Below are 18,124 nucleotides of genomic sequence, written 5' to 3'. Positions count from 1 at the left end.
GGGTTCTATAATCAACGAAAGGATGTGCAAGTCAGCAGGAGAAACTAGAGAAATGCGATGGGGGGGGGGGTGCATTTATTCAGCAAATCCAAAAGTCTCAAAAACTGTAGTTGCTTGTGAGCAGCAAAGCAGCAGTGTTTAAAGACATGGGTCACCAGAAATGTTCCTCTGTGACTCCTTTGGTGGGTCACTTTAACACATTTAAAGTTAATCACGGGCATGTCTGCTTTCACATTTTACAGAAGTCCCAGAATCTGTGAGGTTGAATTGTATATGCACAGCAGTCAATTCCCACTATATCATTTTAAGTTCATCACAATCTCTTACCCCCATAAATAAGCACAATTTAGGCATACTCCAGTTAGGCCTATTATCCATGATTAAGACTGTCCTGTTGCTGGCCAAATTTACACTGCTGTATCCTATGCATTCATTCTTGTAGTAAATCCTCATCTTGTGATCTTTGTCCCTAGTAAGTTGAGGTCCCACCTTGCTCATTGATATTGTTCTTTTGCTGGCCCAGTTTACATTGCTGTATTATCTGTAGTCTCTTTATTCTTGTAGAAAAGCACCTTCCTTTACTCTGTTTTTAGTACATGTTGCAATATTATGCTTGAATAAAACTGTTTTGCTACAGACCAATTTTACACTCATGTACTGTATCTTCTGCAGTACCTAAAGTCTCAACCCTTGGTAAAAAAAGAACCCCCTCTCACTCTTTCTAACTGATTCTTTACTTATCGAAATCTATGGAAACATGACATTCCGGTGGGCTCCTTGTTTGATTGTTACATGACTGCCTATGTGAAGAGAGCACTTGCAGTTGATGATGCCAGGGCTGAAACTGGGTGGGGCATGTGCTATATTGAGAGGGGCGCCATGGCTGACAGGAGTAGTGAGAGCAACATTACTACTCCTGTCAGCCCAGCGCTGGGAGGGAGGAGGAGAGAGCCTGAAGGTGCAAGGGGTCTTTATGTTGCCAGGTGCTCAGAGAGCGAACAGAGCGGAGCTCTGGAGAGGCAGAGGTGTGTGAGAGCCTGATGCAGGAGAGGCTATGCTGTGCTCGGGAGGACACGTCCGTGCACCCTGCCCACCAAGTACACTGCCTCTAAGTAATTACCATTTTTTACTGTTTTATTATAGCTTCTAATATTTTCAGGAACATTATTTCAACCACTTTATGGCCTAAGCAGCAAGGGAACATGTCACAAATTAATTAATTACGTTAAGCTCTCTTTTGGGCTATACCATATTCATGTGAATGGCTATTTGGATGGGGTAAGTGGCCCTGATGGTTACTTGGGGTAGTGCAAGTGATTAATTGTACTATATCTATGGTATAATTAATATATATATAATAAATAACTAAGTTTGGATATACAGTATATTAATTATACTGTAGATATAGTACAATTAATCACTTGCACTACCCCAAGTGACCGGCAGCGCCACTTACCCCATCTAAATAGCCATTCACATTTTAGACCTTGGGAACAGGGATCCTGAGGGGGAGGCAGCAGCTTATTTACTTCCTAAGCGCAGATACCCTAAACCATTTGTATGCCATATTCATGTTGATATTAAAATGCGCTCTATTGCCCATTGCGTTTTAGAGGTCAATAAATATAACAGGTAATGGCAGAATAAAGTACTCATTTTCATTTTTGAGTATTGTTTTACTCTATTAAGGTGCATTTGACAATCAGAAATCCACTGCAAGAAACTTGACCAATTTAAATCATGGTTAAAAAATGGACAAGTAGAAGTTACTATCAGTGAAAAGCACATCATATTAAAACAATTAGGCCCCTTTCATACGGGGCGGATCAGTAATGATCCGCCTCCGTATGCTCCCTATGCTCAGTGGGGATCGCTCCGTTGATCCCCGCTGAGCTGGCGGATGACAGGGCGGTCCCCGCACACTGTGCAGGGACCGCCCTGTCTTTTCTCTGCTCTCCCCTATGGGGGGATCGGATGAACACGGACCGTATGTCCGTGTTCATTCGATCTGCAAACAAAAGGAAAAATAGGGTTTTCTTACATCTGCAGAATCGCATCATTGCAGAGGCAGACGAGATCGGGTGTCATCCGCTGACATCCGGGATCTCATAGGGACCAATGTATGTCCCTTTTTCATCTGCAAATGGATGGATGAAAAAGCGGACATGCGGTCCGCACGTGTGAAAGGGGCCTTAGGGGATACAAACGTATAGGTAACTGAATGTATATGCAAATTTTGACTTTCCCTGATAAAATAAAATCAAATAAAGTTGACCCAGAGTCCTGCAATATGGACTTGCTGCCATTGTGCAACAAACTTGTGAAGGCTGGCAAGTCTAGAAATAGCTTTAAGGGTTTGTAAAGGTAAAAAAAAAAATGTCCCTAAATAGCTTCCTTTACCTTAGTGCAGTCCTCCTTCACTTACCTCATCCTTCGATTTTGCTTTTAAATGTCCGTATTTCTTCTGAGAAATCCTCACTTCCTGTTCTTCTGTCTGTAACGCCACACAGTAATGCGACACTTTCTCCCTGGTGTGGAGAAAGCCTCTTGAGGGGGGAGGGGGCTAGCAGGAGGGTCAGGACGCTCTCTACTTTGCAGATAGAGAAAGGAGCTGTGTGTTAGTGGGCGTCCTGACACTCCTGCTCGCCCCCTCAGGAGGCTTTCTCCACACCAGGGAGAAAGTGTCGCATTACTGTGTGGAGTTACAGACAGAAGAACAGGAAGTGAGGATTTCTCAGAAGAAATAAGGACATTTAAAAGCAAAATCGAAGGATGAGGTAAGTCAAGGAGGACTGCACTAAGGTAAAGGAAGCTATTTAACCCCTTTAAGTAATTTTCAAACTTGCAGCACAATTGCTTGATATCTGGCAAACAAATATCTGCCCTGGGTGTTTATTACTCTAGGTAGGCCTCATTCTTTTTTCTTGTATTTAAAACTTTTCACAAACTAACGATGATGGTAATGTGCCATGCGCTGTAATCATTATTATCAGGGGTTCATGGAGAAAATAATTTCAAAGCTTATTTAGAGGTAAGAATCTTGAGAATAGCTGGGCTAGACTGAGGCCTCGTACACACGACCGAGAAACTCGACGGGAGAAACACATCGTTTTGCTCGCCGAGTTCCTTGTGAAGCCGTCGAGAAACTCGACAAGCCAATTTTCTCCATTCCCATCAAGAAAATAGAGAACATGCTTTCTTTTTGGCTCGTCAAGTTTCTCAACAGTTTCCTCAACGAAAATGTACACACGACCGGTTTCCTCTGCAAAAAAATATCTCCCAGCAAGTTTCTTGCTGTTTTTTGCTGAGAAACTTGGTCGTGTGTACGAGGCCTCAGAGTTCAGCAGAGGACACCTGTCTACACCAATTGATGATGAAAAAAATGATATAGTTATGGCCATGGCTAATCCAAAGACAAGATCCTGGAAAGATAATATTCCAGTGTGTATTTTTCAGTAAATGAATAAAATGTTTTCTCTTGAGACAGATCCTCTTTAGACATAGTAGGCTGTATTTCAATAACACACTGGATGCACCCATACACTACACAGCCATATCAGTTTTCATCCAGAGAAATCTTATACACAAGGCTATACGTATTATGCTGTTGCTGTCATGCATTAGAAATTTAGCTCATATCAGCAAGGAGGAATTTTACTGTTACCTTCAAGGTCTGTATGAAAATGTTATTTATGTAGTCAAATTGTTATATAATAAAAACAATCCTGTAAAAATCATTTGTCAATCTGTAAAGTATTTACAGAGAAAATGATCGCAACAAATCCAAATCCGCATTAGAACCATGGGTCCTCCTGGAAAATGTCAGTTCTAATTTAAAGAATCAGTCCACTTAAAACTGATATTTTCGGCAGATGCTGAAGAGTTAGAACAATATGACAAATTCTTATATCTCACTAGACTGGGAGTCCTGGGTCTGCACACCTGCTGTGGTTTTTACCAGAGGGCCTACTCTCCCTGTTGGATGTATACAGTGGAACCTTGGATTAAGAGCATAATCCGTTTTAGGAGAATGCTTGTAATTCAAAGCACTATCATATCAAAGCGAGTTTCCCCATATAAGTCAATGGGAACTAAGATAATTTGTTCCATATTGACTTCTAAGGCATGCAATACCGCATGTGGCCAGAGGTGGGGGGGGGGGTGCCTGGAGAGACACAGAAATACTCAGACTGTTCGGCTGGAGTATTTCTGAGGCCGCGTACACACGGTCGATCCATCCGATGAGAATGGTCCGATGGACCGTTTTCATCGGTTCACCGCTGAAGTGGCCTGATGGTTTGATGTGCGTACACACTATCAGTTAAAAAAACGATCGAGTCCAACACGGTGACGTAAAACACAACTGCGTGCAGAGAAAAATGAAGTTCAATGCTTCCAAGTATGCGTCGACTTAATTCTGAGCATGCGCGGGTTTTGAACCGATGCTTTTGTTTACTAACCATCGGTTTGGACCTATCGGTCAGCGGTCCATCGGTTCGATTTTAAAGCAAGTTCTATAATTTTTGTCCGAAAGACAAAAGACCGATGGGCCGTACACACGGTCGGTTTGGACCGATGAAACTGAACTTCAGTCCGTTTTTATCGGTTTGGACCGGCCTGAGTGTTTCCAAATATTTCGGAACAGCTCCGAATGTCTCCAAGTGTCACCGGGCCCCCGCACATCTGGCCAAATGCGGTACTGCACACCGCAGAGGCTTGAATCCTGGTCATTTTGCAAAACAACACTCGCAAACCAAATCAAGATTTTTTTTTTAAATTGTTCGTATTGCGAAACGCTCGTTAAGTCAGGCCTTCTCAACCACATCAGTGCCTGACATCGCAAATGCGCTTTTGGAAGAATGGTCAAACATTCCCATAGACACACTCCTAAAATTTGTGGACAGCCTTCCTGGAAGAGTTGAAGTTGTTATAGCTGCAAAGGGTGGCACAACTCAATAGTGAACCCTACGGACTAAGACTGGGATGCCATTAAAGTTCATGTGCGTGTAAAGGCAGGCGTCCCAATACTTTTGGTAATATAGTGTATATATCTAGGCACGGCTGCGTCTGAAAGTCTAAGCAGATTTGGAGTGAGATTTGGTGATGTCACTAGGGTGCTGTTTGCCCTTCTCTTTGCTGGAGACTCTGACATGAGGAAGGAAAGCCCTGTCTTTAACAAAATAGACACCCCTTTCCGAAGTCACACTGCAGTACAAGGCATGGTAACTGATAATGGAGAAAGTATGGCTACATAGAGAGACCATAGGAAATACTGGAGGCTAATTCTTTGCCTTTTGCTTGCTTTTTTTGGGCACTGTGGGCACCACAATTCGAGTTCCACCCAAAAGTGGAACTTCCGCTTTAAGCACTCCTCGCCCCCTGCCACATTTGTAATTTTTTTGGGGGGGTGTGCTCTTTTAGTGGGACTTCCTGTCCCACTTCCTTTCCAGGTCCTCGGCCACCTAGGCAACTCCTCCTCTCACCCTAGGCGGCCCCTCCCTGCCAGCGATCGCTGGCCAATGGTAGAGCGCAAGGGGGGCATGGCCGTGAAGATGGAAGCTGTCACGGCGGGTGCCCACAGTAGATATGATGGTGCCAAGAAGAGGAGGTGGAGAGGAACGGGGCACCGCGCGGCCGCATTGCTGGACGTGGGGCATGTGAGTGTCGGTTTATTAAAAGTCAGCGGCTACGCTTTTTGTAGCTGCTGACTTTTAATAAGCAAAAAAACCAGGAGGAACTCTTCTTTAAGAACCCACGCCATAATTGATCCAATGATGACCTGAAACATGCAGGATTAGTCAATAAGGAATTGCATAAAGCAAATGTAATATGCAATAGTAACCCATAGCAATCAGTCCAAAAATCTTTTATCTGATCTGGCTACGATAATCTAAAAATCTGATAAGCTGATATTTGTTACGTATTTGGCACATCATCATCGTTCCCTGCTGTTTTTCAATAAGCCTGATGTGATGGTGTATGATTTCTGTTCATTGACATGTCACCGAAAATATGTTTCATGTATTTCATCAAAAAAGAATTGCAACAATTTAAGTCCAATAACAGAAATCTGTTGTATGATTTCTGAAATGTTCTCCATAGAAACCTGAAATGATCAGTGAAATGAAAGCTGGCATTAGACTTTAGATGCATGCACAGCCGGAACGCAGACTAATCTACGCTCTACCAGATTCGTTCATAGACATCATGTGCAGTATACACATCCATTGTTTGGTGTCTTAGCTCCACACATGGGATTACACCCCAAGGTCAGGGTACCGCATGAACACAGAACAAAGCAAACACATAAGGAAAAATACTGGCACAAAAGAACGGAATAGAAATAACTGCCAACCTTTATTATCAGTTCAGAATGAATGCATCAGAAACCTGATCAATAACGATATACAGTACTCTGAATATCAAGAGTATAACATAAGGACAGCTCAGTCACTCATAATGATATAAAGTAGTAATCTTAACCACTTGACCACTGGGCACTTAAACCCACTTAATAACCAGACCAATTTTCAGCTTTCGGTGCTCTCACGTTTTAAATGACAATAACTCAGTCATACAACACTGTAACCAAATTACATTTTTGTCCCTTTTTCCCCACAAATAGAGCTTTCTTTTGGTAGTATTTGATCACCTCTGCGGTTTTTATTTTTTTTCGCTATAAATGAAAAAAGAACGAAAATTTTGTAAAAAAATGAATTTTTCTTCATTTCTATTATAAACTTTTGCAAAAAAGTAATTTTTCTTCATAAATTTGGCCTAAAATGTATACTGCTCCATATCTTTGGTAACAAAATAAAATAACATTTTGGGATATTATTTAGTCTGGGTGAAAGTTATAGGGTCTACAAGCTATGGTACCAATTACTGAAAATTGATCAATTCGATCACACCTGATGTACTGACAGCCTCTCTCATTTCTTGAGACCCTGGTGGGCACAGGCGGCACTGGTGGGCACAGGTGGCACTGATGTGGCACTGCAGTGGTGCAGATAAGCACTGATGGGCACAGGTGGCACTGATGGGCACTGGTGGGCACAGGTGGCACAGGTGGCACTGGTATGGCACTGTTGTGGCACTGGTACGGCACTGGTGTGGCACTGGTGACACTGGTGTGGCTCTGGTGACACTGGTGCGGCTCTGGTGGCACAGGTGACACAGATGTGGCACTATTGGGCAAAGATGTGACACTATTGGGCAATATATGGCACTATGGGCACAGATGTGGCACAGATGTGCCACTATTGGGCACTTTTGGGCAAAGCAATAGTCAGGGGAACACTCACAGATCTCTCCTCTTCTCTCACGCTGAAACTGTGTGAGGAGAGGAGAGAGATGAACTTTACATGACCTGCTTTGTTTACATTGTGATTGCGCCGTTATTGGAAGGGGCGATCACGTGGTATAGGGCCGCTGTCATTGGCCCTTTACCGTGATCTGTGTTGCGCCGGGTCCCGTGGACCCGGCGTGCACGGATGATTCCGTGTGCGCGCCCGAGGGGGCGCGCAGGAGCGATTCTCTGGGAGGACGTTATATAACGTCCTCCCAGAGTTAAGCAACCACCTTGCCGCCGTTATTTGACGGCGGCTGGTGGCTAAGTGGTTAAAACAGTTGTGTTCCCCAAAAAACAGGTGGCCACTTAACCACTTCAGCCCCGGAAGAATTGGCTGTCCAATGACATTTTTTGCAATTCTGCAGTGCGTCGCTTTAACTGACAATTGCACGGTCGTGCGGCGCTGTACCCAAACAAAATTTACATCCTTCATCCCCCTACTTCCCCTCCGAGGTATGCTATCGGCGTATAGAGCGCACCCGTGATTTTCCCCCTATTTTCAGGGGAAAAAAGTGCACTGTATACGCCGATAAATACGGTACATTTTTCCTCAGTTTAGGCCCATACGTATTCTTCTACATATTTTTGGTAAAAATAAATTGCAATAAGCGTATATTGATTGGTTTGGTTTGGGGGTAGTTTTATGGCATTTTTATTATTATTTCTTTTTTTACTAGATCAGCGATTTTTATCGTGGCTGCGACATTATGGTGGACACATCGGACACTTTTGACACATTTTTGGGACCATTGTCATTTACAGGGATCAGTGCTATAAATAGCCACTGATTACTGTATAAATGACACTGGCAGTGAAGGGGTGAAACACTAGGGGGCGATGAAGGGGTTAAGTGTGTCCTAGGGATTTGTTCTAACTGTGGTGGGGATGTTCTACCAGTGACATGACAGCGATCATTGCTCCCGATCACAGGAGCAGTAGATCTCTGTCCTGTCACTAGGCAGAACAGGGAAATGCCTTGTTTACATCTCCATGTTCTGCCTCTCCTGACCATAATCGCGGGCCGCTGGCAAACATCGAGTTCCCGGCACCCGCGAGCACACTCCTGAGGCCCGCGCGTGCCCGCTGGGTGACAAATTCAAAGAGACATACAGGTACACCCATTTGCCTGCCCGTGCCATTCTGCTGATGTATATCGGGAAGTGGTTAATATAGGCTGCAAAAGAGAGTATAAAGAGGGGTGAATGGGCATAAGTTTGCCAAAGTGTTGAACTGCTGACGGTACATGAGACCCCTCTTTCCTAACCTGTATAACCCGGGGAGCCCTAGAACCTTTATCATCTGTACCAAGTCACTCTCCAGCCAGGCAGCTACCAGTAAAACCAGCTGACAAATAAGTAACCCTGCTGCTATAACTTTTACTATCAAATTTAACAGCACCTCCACATAGAGTAAATGCTTCATTGCATCCACTCAAGCATGTGGCTCAATTTGGGCACCATCTGGCTCGACAAACTTTGATTAAAAAATTGAAGGAGCCGAGTGAAAAATTGTCAGCCAAACAATGACTGTGTCATATCAGATGCATTCCCTGTATAGGTATTCAAGCAGCTTAGGGTGGCACAGGTGATTGAATACATAGCCAGCTACTGAGGTTTTATATTTCCTTTTGGCCAGAGGTCACCAAACTTTTTAAAGAAAGGACCAGTTTACTGTCTTTCAGACTTGGGGGACGACGACTGTGCTCATTGGGAGGAAATAATTTGAGTAAATAATTCTTTGTTATAGAATAGTGCCCCATTAATGTTCTCAGTGGAAGGAATTATGCCCCATCATTGCTGTCATTGGAAGGAAGAGTGCCCAATTATTGGTCTCAGTGGCAGAAATAATGCCTCAAGAGGCGGATAAAAGTAAGCAAAGGGCCGCATCTGGCCCCAGGACCACAGGTTGGAGACCACTGCTCTTGGCTGATAATTCCTCACTGTGCCAATAGAATAATAATTCCAGCCAATTAGGAAAGGAGGAATTATGTCATGGTAGACATAGTAATCAGGAATAATGTCTAGCTACGAATATCTGACTTTTATAGGGAAAGCTGATTTTTCAGAGATGGTACCTAGGGATTGCTAGAGAACTATGGCAGTAGAAAAGGTCCAAACATTTCTACGTACATGTACTGTGAGGCCCCGTACACACGACCAGTTTCCTCGGCAGAATTCAGCTTGCGACCGAGTTTCTGGCTGAATTCTGCCGAGAAACCCGGCCGTGTGTACAATTTCGCCGAGGAAGCCGACGAGGAGCTCGACGAGGAAATAGAGAACATGTTCTCTATTTCCTCGTTGTTCTATGGGAGCTCTCGGCCCGCCGAGCTCCTCGGCGGCTTCAGGGCTGAACTGGCCGAGGAACTCGATGTGTTTGGCACGTCGAGTTCCTCGGCCGTGTGTACAGGGCCTAAGAAAAGCTTCTGGAAAAGACAAAGGAATAACAAAGGTCACTTTTGACTCCCGGGGGTTGCCAAAATCTTACAAAATGATGCTCCCTTTTTCTCAGCCATCATCTAAAGCCTAGTTCACACTAGCAGTTTGTTTTTTTTGTTCAACCCAACGGGCTGAATGAAAAAAAATGAAAGAGCTCGGGAGGAGATTCTATACTAACAATCCAATGATAGTTCAGTGATCTCCCCCGGGGAGCTATTGTGTTCTGACAGGTGGACAGCCCCCCGGCCAGAGCACACTGGTCAGCACTCTCAGCCATTGGCAGACCTTTTTTGGTCATACCCCTTCAACAGAAGCTGGACCGGCTGCCGTATGTTAGCCGGTTTCTATGGAACTAGCTGATACCACCCAATATTTATCCCATGTGTACGGGCCTTAACAGCTGTTGCTGCCTTATCAAGAAATTGATGGAACATCGGTTCTTTGACAATGTGCATCTGTAGTACATGGTTCAATGGCTGTTGGACAGAAACACTTACCCTTTTTAGAACAGTGGAACCTCGGATTGCTAGTAACGCAGTTAACGAGTGTTTCGCAATACGAGCACTGTATTTAAAAAAATCCTAACTCGGTTTGCGAGTGTTGTCTCGCAAAACGAGCAGGATTCAGGCCAAAGAAGTGTGCAGTACTGCGTTTGGCCTGAGGTGGGGGCGATTGCAGCCGATCACCGCTGTTCGGTAATGCTCGAAAAGACACGGAAATACTCCGTTCCCGAGCCTTTTCAAGGTTTGCCGAGGTCAGCTGAGGTGTCCTCGGGCCTTTCTGGCGGTTTCCACGGCTCTCTGTCAACCCCCTACCATGCAGTATTGCATGCCATTGAAGTCAATGTGGAACAAATTATTTTCGTTTCCATTGACTTCAATGGGGAAACTCGCTTTGATATGCGAGTACTTTAGATTACTAGCATTCTCCAGGAATGGATTATGCTCGTAATCCAAGGGTTCCACTGTATAACTGGGTGTTCAAAAGGTAATGTTTTTGTGACAACTTGTTTGGATAATGTTTGCTGTTCTGTTGGTGCTTACTGCAGGCTTGTTTGGGGTCAGTGACTAATAAAATATTAAAACCAGATGTATTGGGATGCCTGCCTTTACACGCACATCAACTTTAATGGCATCCCAGTCTTAGTCCATAGGGTTCAATATTGAGTCAGCTAAAAAATCCCCAAGGGTTTAGTATTGAGTCGGCCCACCCTTTGCAGCTGTAAGAGCTTCAACTATTCTGGGAAAGCTGTCCACAAGGTTTAGGAGTGTGTCTATGAGAAAAAAACACAAAGGTATTCAACCCCTTTAACCACTTCCTGTCCGCCATATGCAGAATGACGGACGGGAAGTGGTTCTGTTATCCTGACTGGGCATCATATGACGTTCAGCAGGATAACATGCTGGTGCGGTGATCGCATCTTCGATTGTGGTAAGAAGCCTCTGTCAGAGGCTTCTTACCACCTGATAAGCTGTGACCAATCACAGCGTGAACCAGGAAGTGCCAGTGATCTGCCGTGCTGGTTCCAGGTATCATGGAAGTTCCAGCGCATGCGCGAACTGATGCGCTGAGATGGTTCCAGCTATCGGGAAAGTTCCTTCAAGCACTGCGCAGGTGCAAACTTGCTGACGGAAATCCCCGAACGGCGGCCGGCATCCAGGGCGACGTGGATTTTGAGGTAAGTGGCCAGTCGGCCTTACGTCCTCGCTGGGCTCGGACGGCTCGCTTCGCTCGCTCGGCCTCCTGGCTCTTTTTTTAACATCCTCCAATCCACGGGGATGTTAAAGAATGAGCCTGGATGCCGGGCGAGGTTCGGAGATTTCCGTCGGGAAGTTTGCGCCTGCGCAGTCAGTGAAGGAACTTCCCCCATAGGGGAACATTGAGGACAAGTCACCGGTAAACGGCATTCCTCGGTTCACGCTGACAGTGAGAGATGATCGGCGGCTCTCCCTGAGCTTATAATCAGCACATTGATTATCAGCACAGGCCCCATCAATTGTATCTATCAGCTGCCATCTGTTCCCAGTCTGTGCCTCATCATAGCCCCCTCTCAGTGCCCAAAACGTGCCAATTATTGCCCACCACAGTGCAAATCAATGCCCACCATAGTGCTAATCATTGTCCATCACAGTACCAATCAGTGCCCAGCATTAACACCTGTCCAGTACCTGCCCAATCAGTGCTGCCCATTAGTGCCATCTATTAGTGTCCATCAATGCCACCTGTCAGTGCCAATCAGTGCCCATCAGTGCTGCCTATCAGTGCCCATCAGTGCTACCTGTCAGTGCCGCCTGTCAGTGCCCATCAGTGCCGCCTGTCAGTGCCCATCAATTCCACCTGTCAGTGACCATCAGTGCCATCTGTCAGTGCCCATCACTGCTGCATATCAGTGCCACCTATCGGTGCCCATCAGTGCTGCATATCAGTGCTGCCTATCAGTGCCCATCAATTCTACATATCAGTGCCTCCTTATCAGTGCCAACTCATCAGTGCCCATCAATACTGCCTCATCAGTGCCCATACCTGCCGACTCATCAGTGCCCGTCAGGGAAGGAGAAAGTAACATTTTATAACAGAAACAAAGAAAAACAAATACCACCAAAAGAAAGCTCTATTTGTGGTAAGAAAAAAATACAAATTTAGTTTGGGTACAGTGTTGCATGACCACGCAATTGTCATTCAAATTGCGACAGCGCTGAAAGCTCAAAACTGTCCTGGGCAGGAAGGGGCGAAAGTGTCTGGTATTGAAGTGGTTAAGGTGAAAAACTCCTGTGCTGCAGCTTCCTCCAGAGCCCCCCTTTTTCATACCAGAGCCCGTCTGTTCCAGTGATGTGCACAAGCCCAGTGACTCCAGCCGCTGTCTCCGTCCTCATTGGTCAATCAAATCCAGTGACACGGGAGAGGGGGCAGGGCCGAGTCCTGCTGTCTGTGTCAATGGACTCGTGAGCTTGCCCGCATGGGTGCCCCCATGAATAGCTGCTCTCTATGGGGGCACCCAATGAAGAGGAGGAGCCAGGAGTGATGCCGGGGCACCCCAGAGGAAGAGGATTGGGCTGCTCTGTGCAAAACCCTCAGGTGCCGATGCGCGTGCCTGGCGACCGCGATGTCCGCCAGGCACTCGCAATCGGCAGTCACAGAGACAGGGACGTGGATCTCTGTGTGTAAACACAGAGATTCACGTCTTGTCAGGGAGAGGAGACCGATGGTGTGTCCTTTGTATATAGGGACAACCATCAGTCACCTAACCCAGTCAGTCCCCTCCCCCCACAGTTAGAATCACCTAGCAGAGCACACATTAACCCCTTGATCGCCCCCTAGTGTTAACCCCTTCCCTGCCAGTCACATTTATACAGTAATCGGTGCATATTTATAGCATTATTCGCTGTATAAATGTGAATAGTCCCAAAAATTTGTCGAAAGTGTCCGATGTGTCCGGCGTAATATCGCATTCCTGACAAAAAACGCAGATCGCCGTCATTACTAGTAAAAAAAAAAAAATGTCATAATTCTATCCCCTATTTTGTAGGCGCTAGAACGTTTGCGCAAACCAATCACTATAGGCTTATTGCGATTTATTTTAATTTTTTTGCCAAAAATATGTAGGAGAATACGTATCGGCCTAAACTGAGAAAAAATTATATATATTTTTTTTAAAAATGGATATTTATTATAGCAAAAAGTAAAAAATTGTGTTTTTTTTTTTCAAAATTGACACTCTATTTTTGTTTATAGCGCAAAAAATAAAAACCGCAGAGGTGATCAAATACCACCAAAAGCAAGCTCTATTTGTGGGGAAAAAGGGACGTCAATTTTGTTTGTGAGCCACGTCGCAATTGTCATTCAAAGCGTGACAGTGCTGAAGGCTGAAATTTTGCCTGGGCAGGAAGGGGGTATATGTACCCAGTATGCAAGTGGTTAAGGCAATTCTGAAGGCAAAAGGGTACTAGCAAGGTGCACTTAATAAAGTGGCCGGGCCGGTGAGTATATATATATATATATATATATATATATATATAGATATAGATATATATATATATCCACTTAACGCCCGCCGCATGCCTATATACGTCCACAGAATGGCACGTACAGGCAGATGGGCGTATATATACGTCCCTGCCTTCTAGCGGGTCGGGGGTCCGATCGGGACCCCCTCCGCTGCGTGTGGCGGGCGGCTTACCTCCGGGAGCGATCCAACTCGAGGGGATGGCTGTTCGTTTCTGTCCGCCCCCTCGTGATCGCTCCCAGCCAATCCTGTGAGCCGCCGCCGTGTCACTTCCTCTGCCTGTAAAATGTAAACATAGGCAGAGGAAGTGATGCAGCTCTCATCTCGGCGGTATTTTCAAACCGCCGAGATGAGAGAAGAGTAACAGTAAGTCGCACCTAACACTACACTGACACCAGTACACATAGGCACATTTAACCCCTTCCGATCACCTCCCTGTCACAGTGTCACTGAATGCAGTGATCATATATGTACTGATCACTGCATTTAGTGTCAGTGTGACAGTTTGTGTGACAGCCAGTTAGTGTTAGGTCCAGGGTAGCCCCGTACCCCCCCCGAATAAAGTTTTAACCCCTTGATCACCGCCCTAGTTAACCCTTTCACTCCCTATTGCCAGTGTCACTAAGCGATAATTTTTCTGATCGCTGTATTAGTTTCACTGTTGCCGCTAGGAAGCAAATTTTTTGGTTTATTGCGATTTTTTTTTTACTAAAGACATGTGGCTGAATACATTTTGGCCTAAATGTTTCACTAAAATTTAGTTTATTCAATTTTTCTTATAACAAAAAGTAAAAAATATTGATTTTTTTTCAAAAATGTCGCTCTATTTTTGTTTATAGCGCAAAAAATAAAAATGGCAGAGGCAATCAAATACCATCAAAAGAAAGCTCTATTTGTGGGAAGAAAAGGACGCAAATTTTGTTTGGGAGCCACGTCGCACGACCGCGCAATTGTCTGTTAAAGCGACGCAGTGCCGAATTGTAAAAACGCCTCTGGGCATTTAGCAGCATATTGGTCCGGTGCTTAAGTGGTTAAATATATATATTTACATTTTTTTTAACGCACATCCTTTTTCTGCATTTAACCACTTAAGCCCCAGACCATTTTGCTGGCCAAAGACCTTTTGCGATTCAGCGATGCGTCGCATTCAATTGCATCTGCTGTAATCGAGCCCTAAAAGCTCCAGCAAGAAGAGATGAAATAAGGCTGGTAAAGTTGAGAAGTTTTCTTCTTGCAGTGTTAGGAGGGGAATGGGAAGTTGGAGTAATGGTGAGTGTGATCAATGGGGTGGGAGGGTCTGGATGGTGATAAGAAGGCTGGCTCTCAGCCATGATGTACTGCAAAGCCTGAGCTCCCTCACTCCCAATCCAGAGGAAATCGGAAAATATTCCCAAGCAGAGCAGACAGCTGGAGGGGGGAGAGCAGAGACAGACAGAGAGAGGGAGAGACACAGAGAGAGAGAGGGAGAGAGAGAAGAGGAAATCCTATGAGGGATCACACACACATCTGAACACTCTGTGGATCTAGTAGAGGATGATCAGTGTGGAGATCCTGGAGATCTGTCCCCTCCATGTGATGATCAGTGTGTGTGGATGGTAGTAGCGTGCTTCCTCTCTGCTGCCTGTAGTGGATGCATGGCATTGTGCTGTGCGAGGATTCGCTGCCTATTCGCTGTCATGGTCAAGGCGTCTTCTTCCTGATCTGGACCTATATAAAGGTGAATGTGACAGGAGGATCACCCCATCATCAGATTATCCGCACACCCTGGACCACACAAGGTATGCCACCCCCAATGCTGTCTTTTGTTTGTGTAGTGTCAGTGTGTGTTTGTTTGTTTGTTTGTTTTGCGTATAGTGTATACATTGTATCTTCCTTTCCTTTCCTTGCCCCATTCATAGAAGCGATTATGACGAGTCTGCAGATTAAAGCAGGTTAATACGATTACTGCATTAATTAAAAGGATCAGTGATTTACAATGCATGCAGGGTGCCCTTCCTCGTCCACCTTTCTGACCTTCCAGATCAGAGGAGCGCCTGCATAGGCAGTAGCGCAGCGTGACATGCGGCATGGGGATCCCCCCCTCTCCCCCGCTGTCATCATCCCGCATCATCAGTGTGCTATGCTCGTACGTGTGTGCTGGCCAATGCTGCAATCTGCAATGGAGAAGTCATGTCCTCATCAGCCATGGGCTGTGTGATGGAGCATCTCCTCTGAAAAGTTCATTCTCTAGACGTGTCCTCTTATTTTCCTCTATATTTGGACTCCTGGACTCTTATTAACCGATCATTGGCCAGGGGGTCCCCCAATTTTTTTCCCAAATAAAAAATGATTGTGTTCTAATATAATGAAAACTAGAATTTCTTCTTTCCATATTTAGTTTTAAAAGAATTGTGCTCAATGTGACCTCTGGAGAGGGTCCCAGCACCCATCTGACACACATCCCCAAAAAATTTAAATAAATGGACCCTTTAAGTCCCAAAGGGCCCCAGTGCAGCTGCACAGCATGTCCAAATGGTACAACGTCCGCCCCTGCTGCCGGTTGCCCGCAGTGCGTTGCCTGTCCCCACCCCCGGCACTGGAAGGGTTAGCAGTCCCTCCTCCAATAGGTTGTGAGTGGGATAGATTTGTAGTGAGTTATTATTCCTGTGGTGCCTCAGTAGGAGGAGGTGAGGAGTGTGTGGTCCCTGGAGGATGTGCGGATAATGTGCATGTCTGCTGTTTGCTGTAGGTGGCTTATTCTGAAAGAGAGGTGTCCCTGAGTTGTCCCTTTTCTCACAGATGACTTGGTAATTCATATGCATCCTGATTCCTGCCTGACAGGTATTCTCACATGCCTTAGTGCATGAGACAGGCTCAGCATCCGGGAGGATTAGCCCAGGGAGCGAGACTGCAGGCTGGATGTATTAAGGACACCGGAGCCTCAGGTTAAAGCTTTACAGAGGTCCTTCCACTTAGACCTCCTCAGCCTGTACTAGGAGTCCTGCTGCTGCGGTGGAGCTGATCAATGTCTTTGACTTGAGCTAGGACTTGAGGTAAATAAGCCCACTGCGGATCCCCAGCCTTGGAAGGTCTGTAGTGTCTTTTGTCGTCTTTAATACCCTTTATCTCACCTCGTTAGGACTGCTCTTTAACCTGTTGGCTGCCACTGATATCTGCAGTGCATGGCGAGGAGCTGCATGCTTCAGTTGGGGCTGGGGAGGAATCCATTTTCATCTATACATGTGTAGAATATATATATATATATGTATGTATATATATATATATATATATATATATATATATATATATATATATATATATATATATATATATATGTATATCTTGACTGCAGACATCCCACTGCCGTCATCATGACATTGTGTCTTCATCCACCACTTTGGACCAATCTCACTAACAAGCGTGGATTTCATTCATTTCTGCATGTCAAACAACAGATTTCTCACTATGCTGGCACAGCTGTTGCTTACGGCCAGGGTTCCCATCTCTAGTACTCTATAGTAACATGTCACTCCGGGTAAAAAAAAAAAATATATTGCTATAATGCATAGCTGGAATAGATATTGTCCCTTTAATAAGGTGGAATTGATGTCAAATAGATAGCGGATGGCAATTGCACGAAATGACCCTTTATTTAAAGCATTGTAGCATGTCTTTTAGTTCCTAGCTTTACATCTGTCCGTCAAGGTAATCAATAGTGATCTACATTGTAATGCAGTTCCTACCTTGTATAGCGCAAGGGGATCTTTCCACAAGTGCCATGGCTCAGCACACGTGGAGCACACAGGACCTAGCCCTTCTACACTGCAGATGTCCTTAATAGGGATAATGAGGTCCTGCGTTATTGTAATACGCAAACTATCAACGCTGTCTTGAGACTTTTGTGTCATTTATTGTTGGGCAGGTTGTTTTATTTTAAATTCCTCATGGGCAATCATGATTTTTCCAATAAAATGTGTACCTGTCTCCTTAGACAAGGCATTAACATGATTTAAGTGCAGGAATGGCATCTTTGCCGGGCTGTTTCTAAACTACATCTCCCATCATGCTCAGCTGGGTTATGCCTAGACTGCCAAAAGATGCATGTGTATGGCGTTGGGGGGATTTGATGGCCCTGAATAGGTATGGTGGACCTGAATAGGTATGGTGGACCTGAATAGGTATGGTGGCCCTAAATAGGTATGGTGGACCTGAATAGGTATGGTGGACCTGAATAGGTATGGTGGACCTGAATAGGTATGGTGGCCCTGAATAGGTATGGTGGACCTGAATAGGTATGGTGGCCCTGAATAGGTATGGTGGCCCTAAATAGGTATGGTGGACCTGAATAGGTATGGT

General features: G+C 45.1%; 1 protein-coding gene across 7 annotated transcripts in view; it reads left to right on the top strand.

Moving 5' to 3' along the window:
- LOC120937689 (sodium/calcium exchanger 1) overlaps positions 1–18,124 on the top strand; it is a 641,159-nt gene that overhangs the window by 197,761 nt on the left and 425,274 nt on the right. For 3 of the 7 annotated variants that reach the window (XM_040351102.1, XM_040351101.1, XM_040351099.1), the window contains exon 1: positions 15,075–15,567. The exons of 1 other annotated variant lie outside the window; for it this stretch is intronic. The gene's annotated coding sequence lies outside the window, so the exon portion shown is untranslated. Of the gene's footprint in view, positions 1–15,074; positions 15,568–18,124 lie in introns of those variants that run through there. 3 more of the 7 variants (XM_040351105.1, XM_040351104.1, XM_040351103.1) reach the window with 1 other exon arrangement.

The sequence above is a fragment of the Rana temporaria genome, chromosome 4 (genome assembly GCF_905171775.1).
Source record: "Rana temporaria chromosome 4, aRanTem1.1, whole genome shotgun sequence".
NCBI classification, from domain to species: domain Eukaryota; kingdom Metazoa; phylum Chordata; class Amphibia; order Anura; family Ranidae; genus Rana; species Rana temporaria.
The sequence above is the reverse complement of the archived record's forward strand: the minus strand, read 5'-3'. Positions and strand labels throughout refer to the sequence as shown.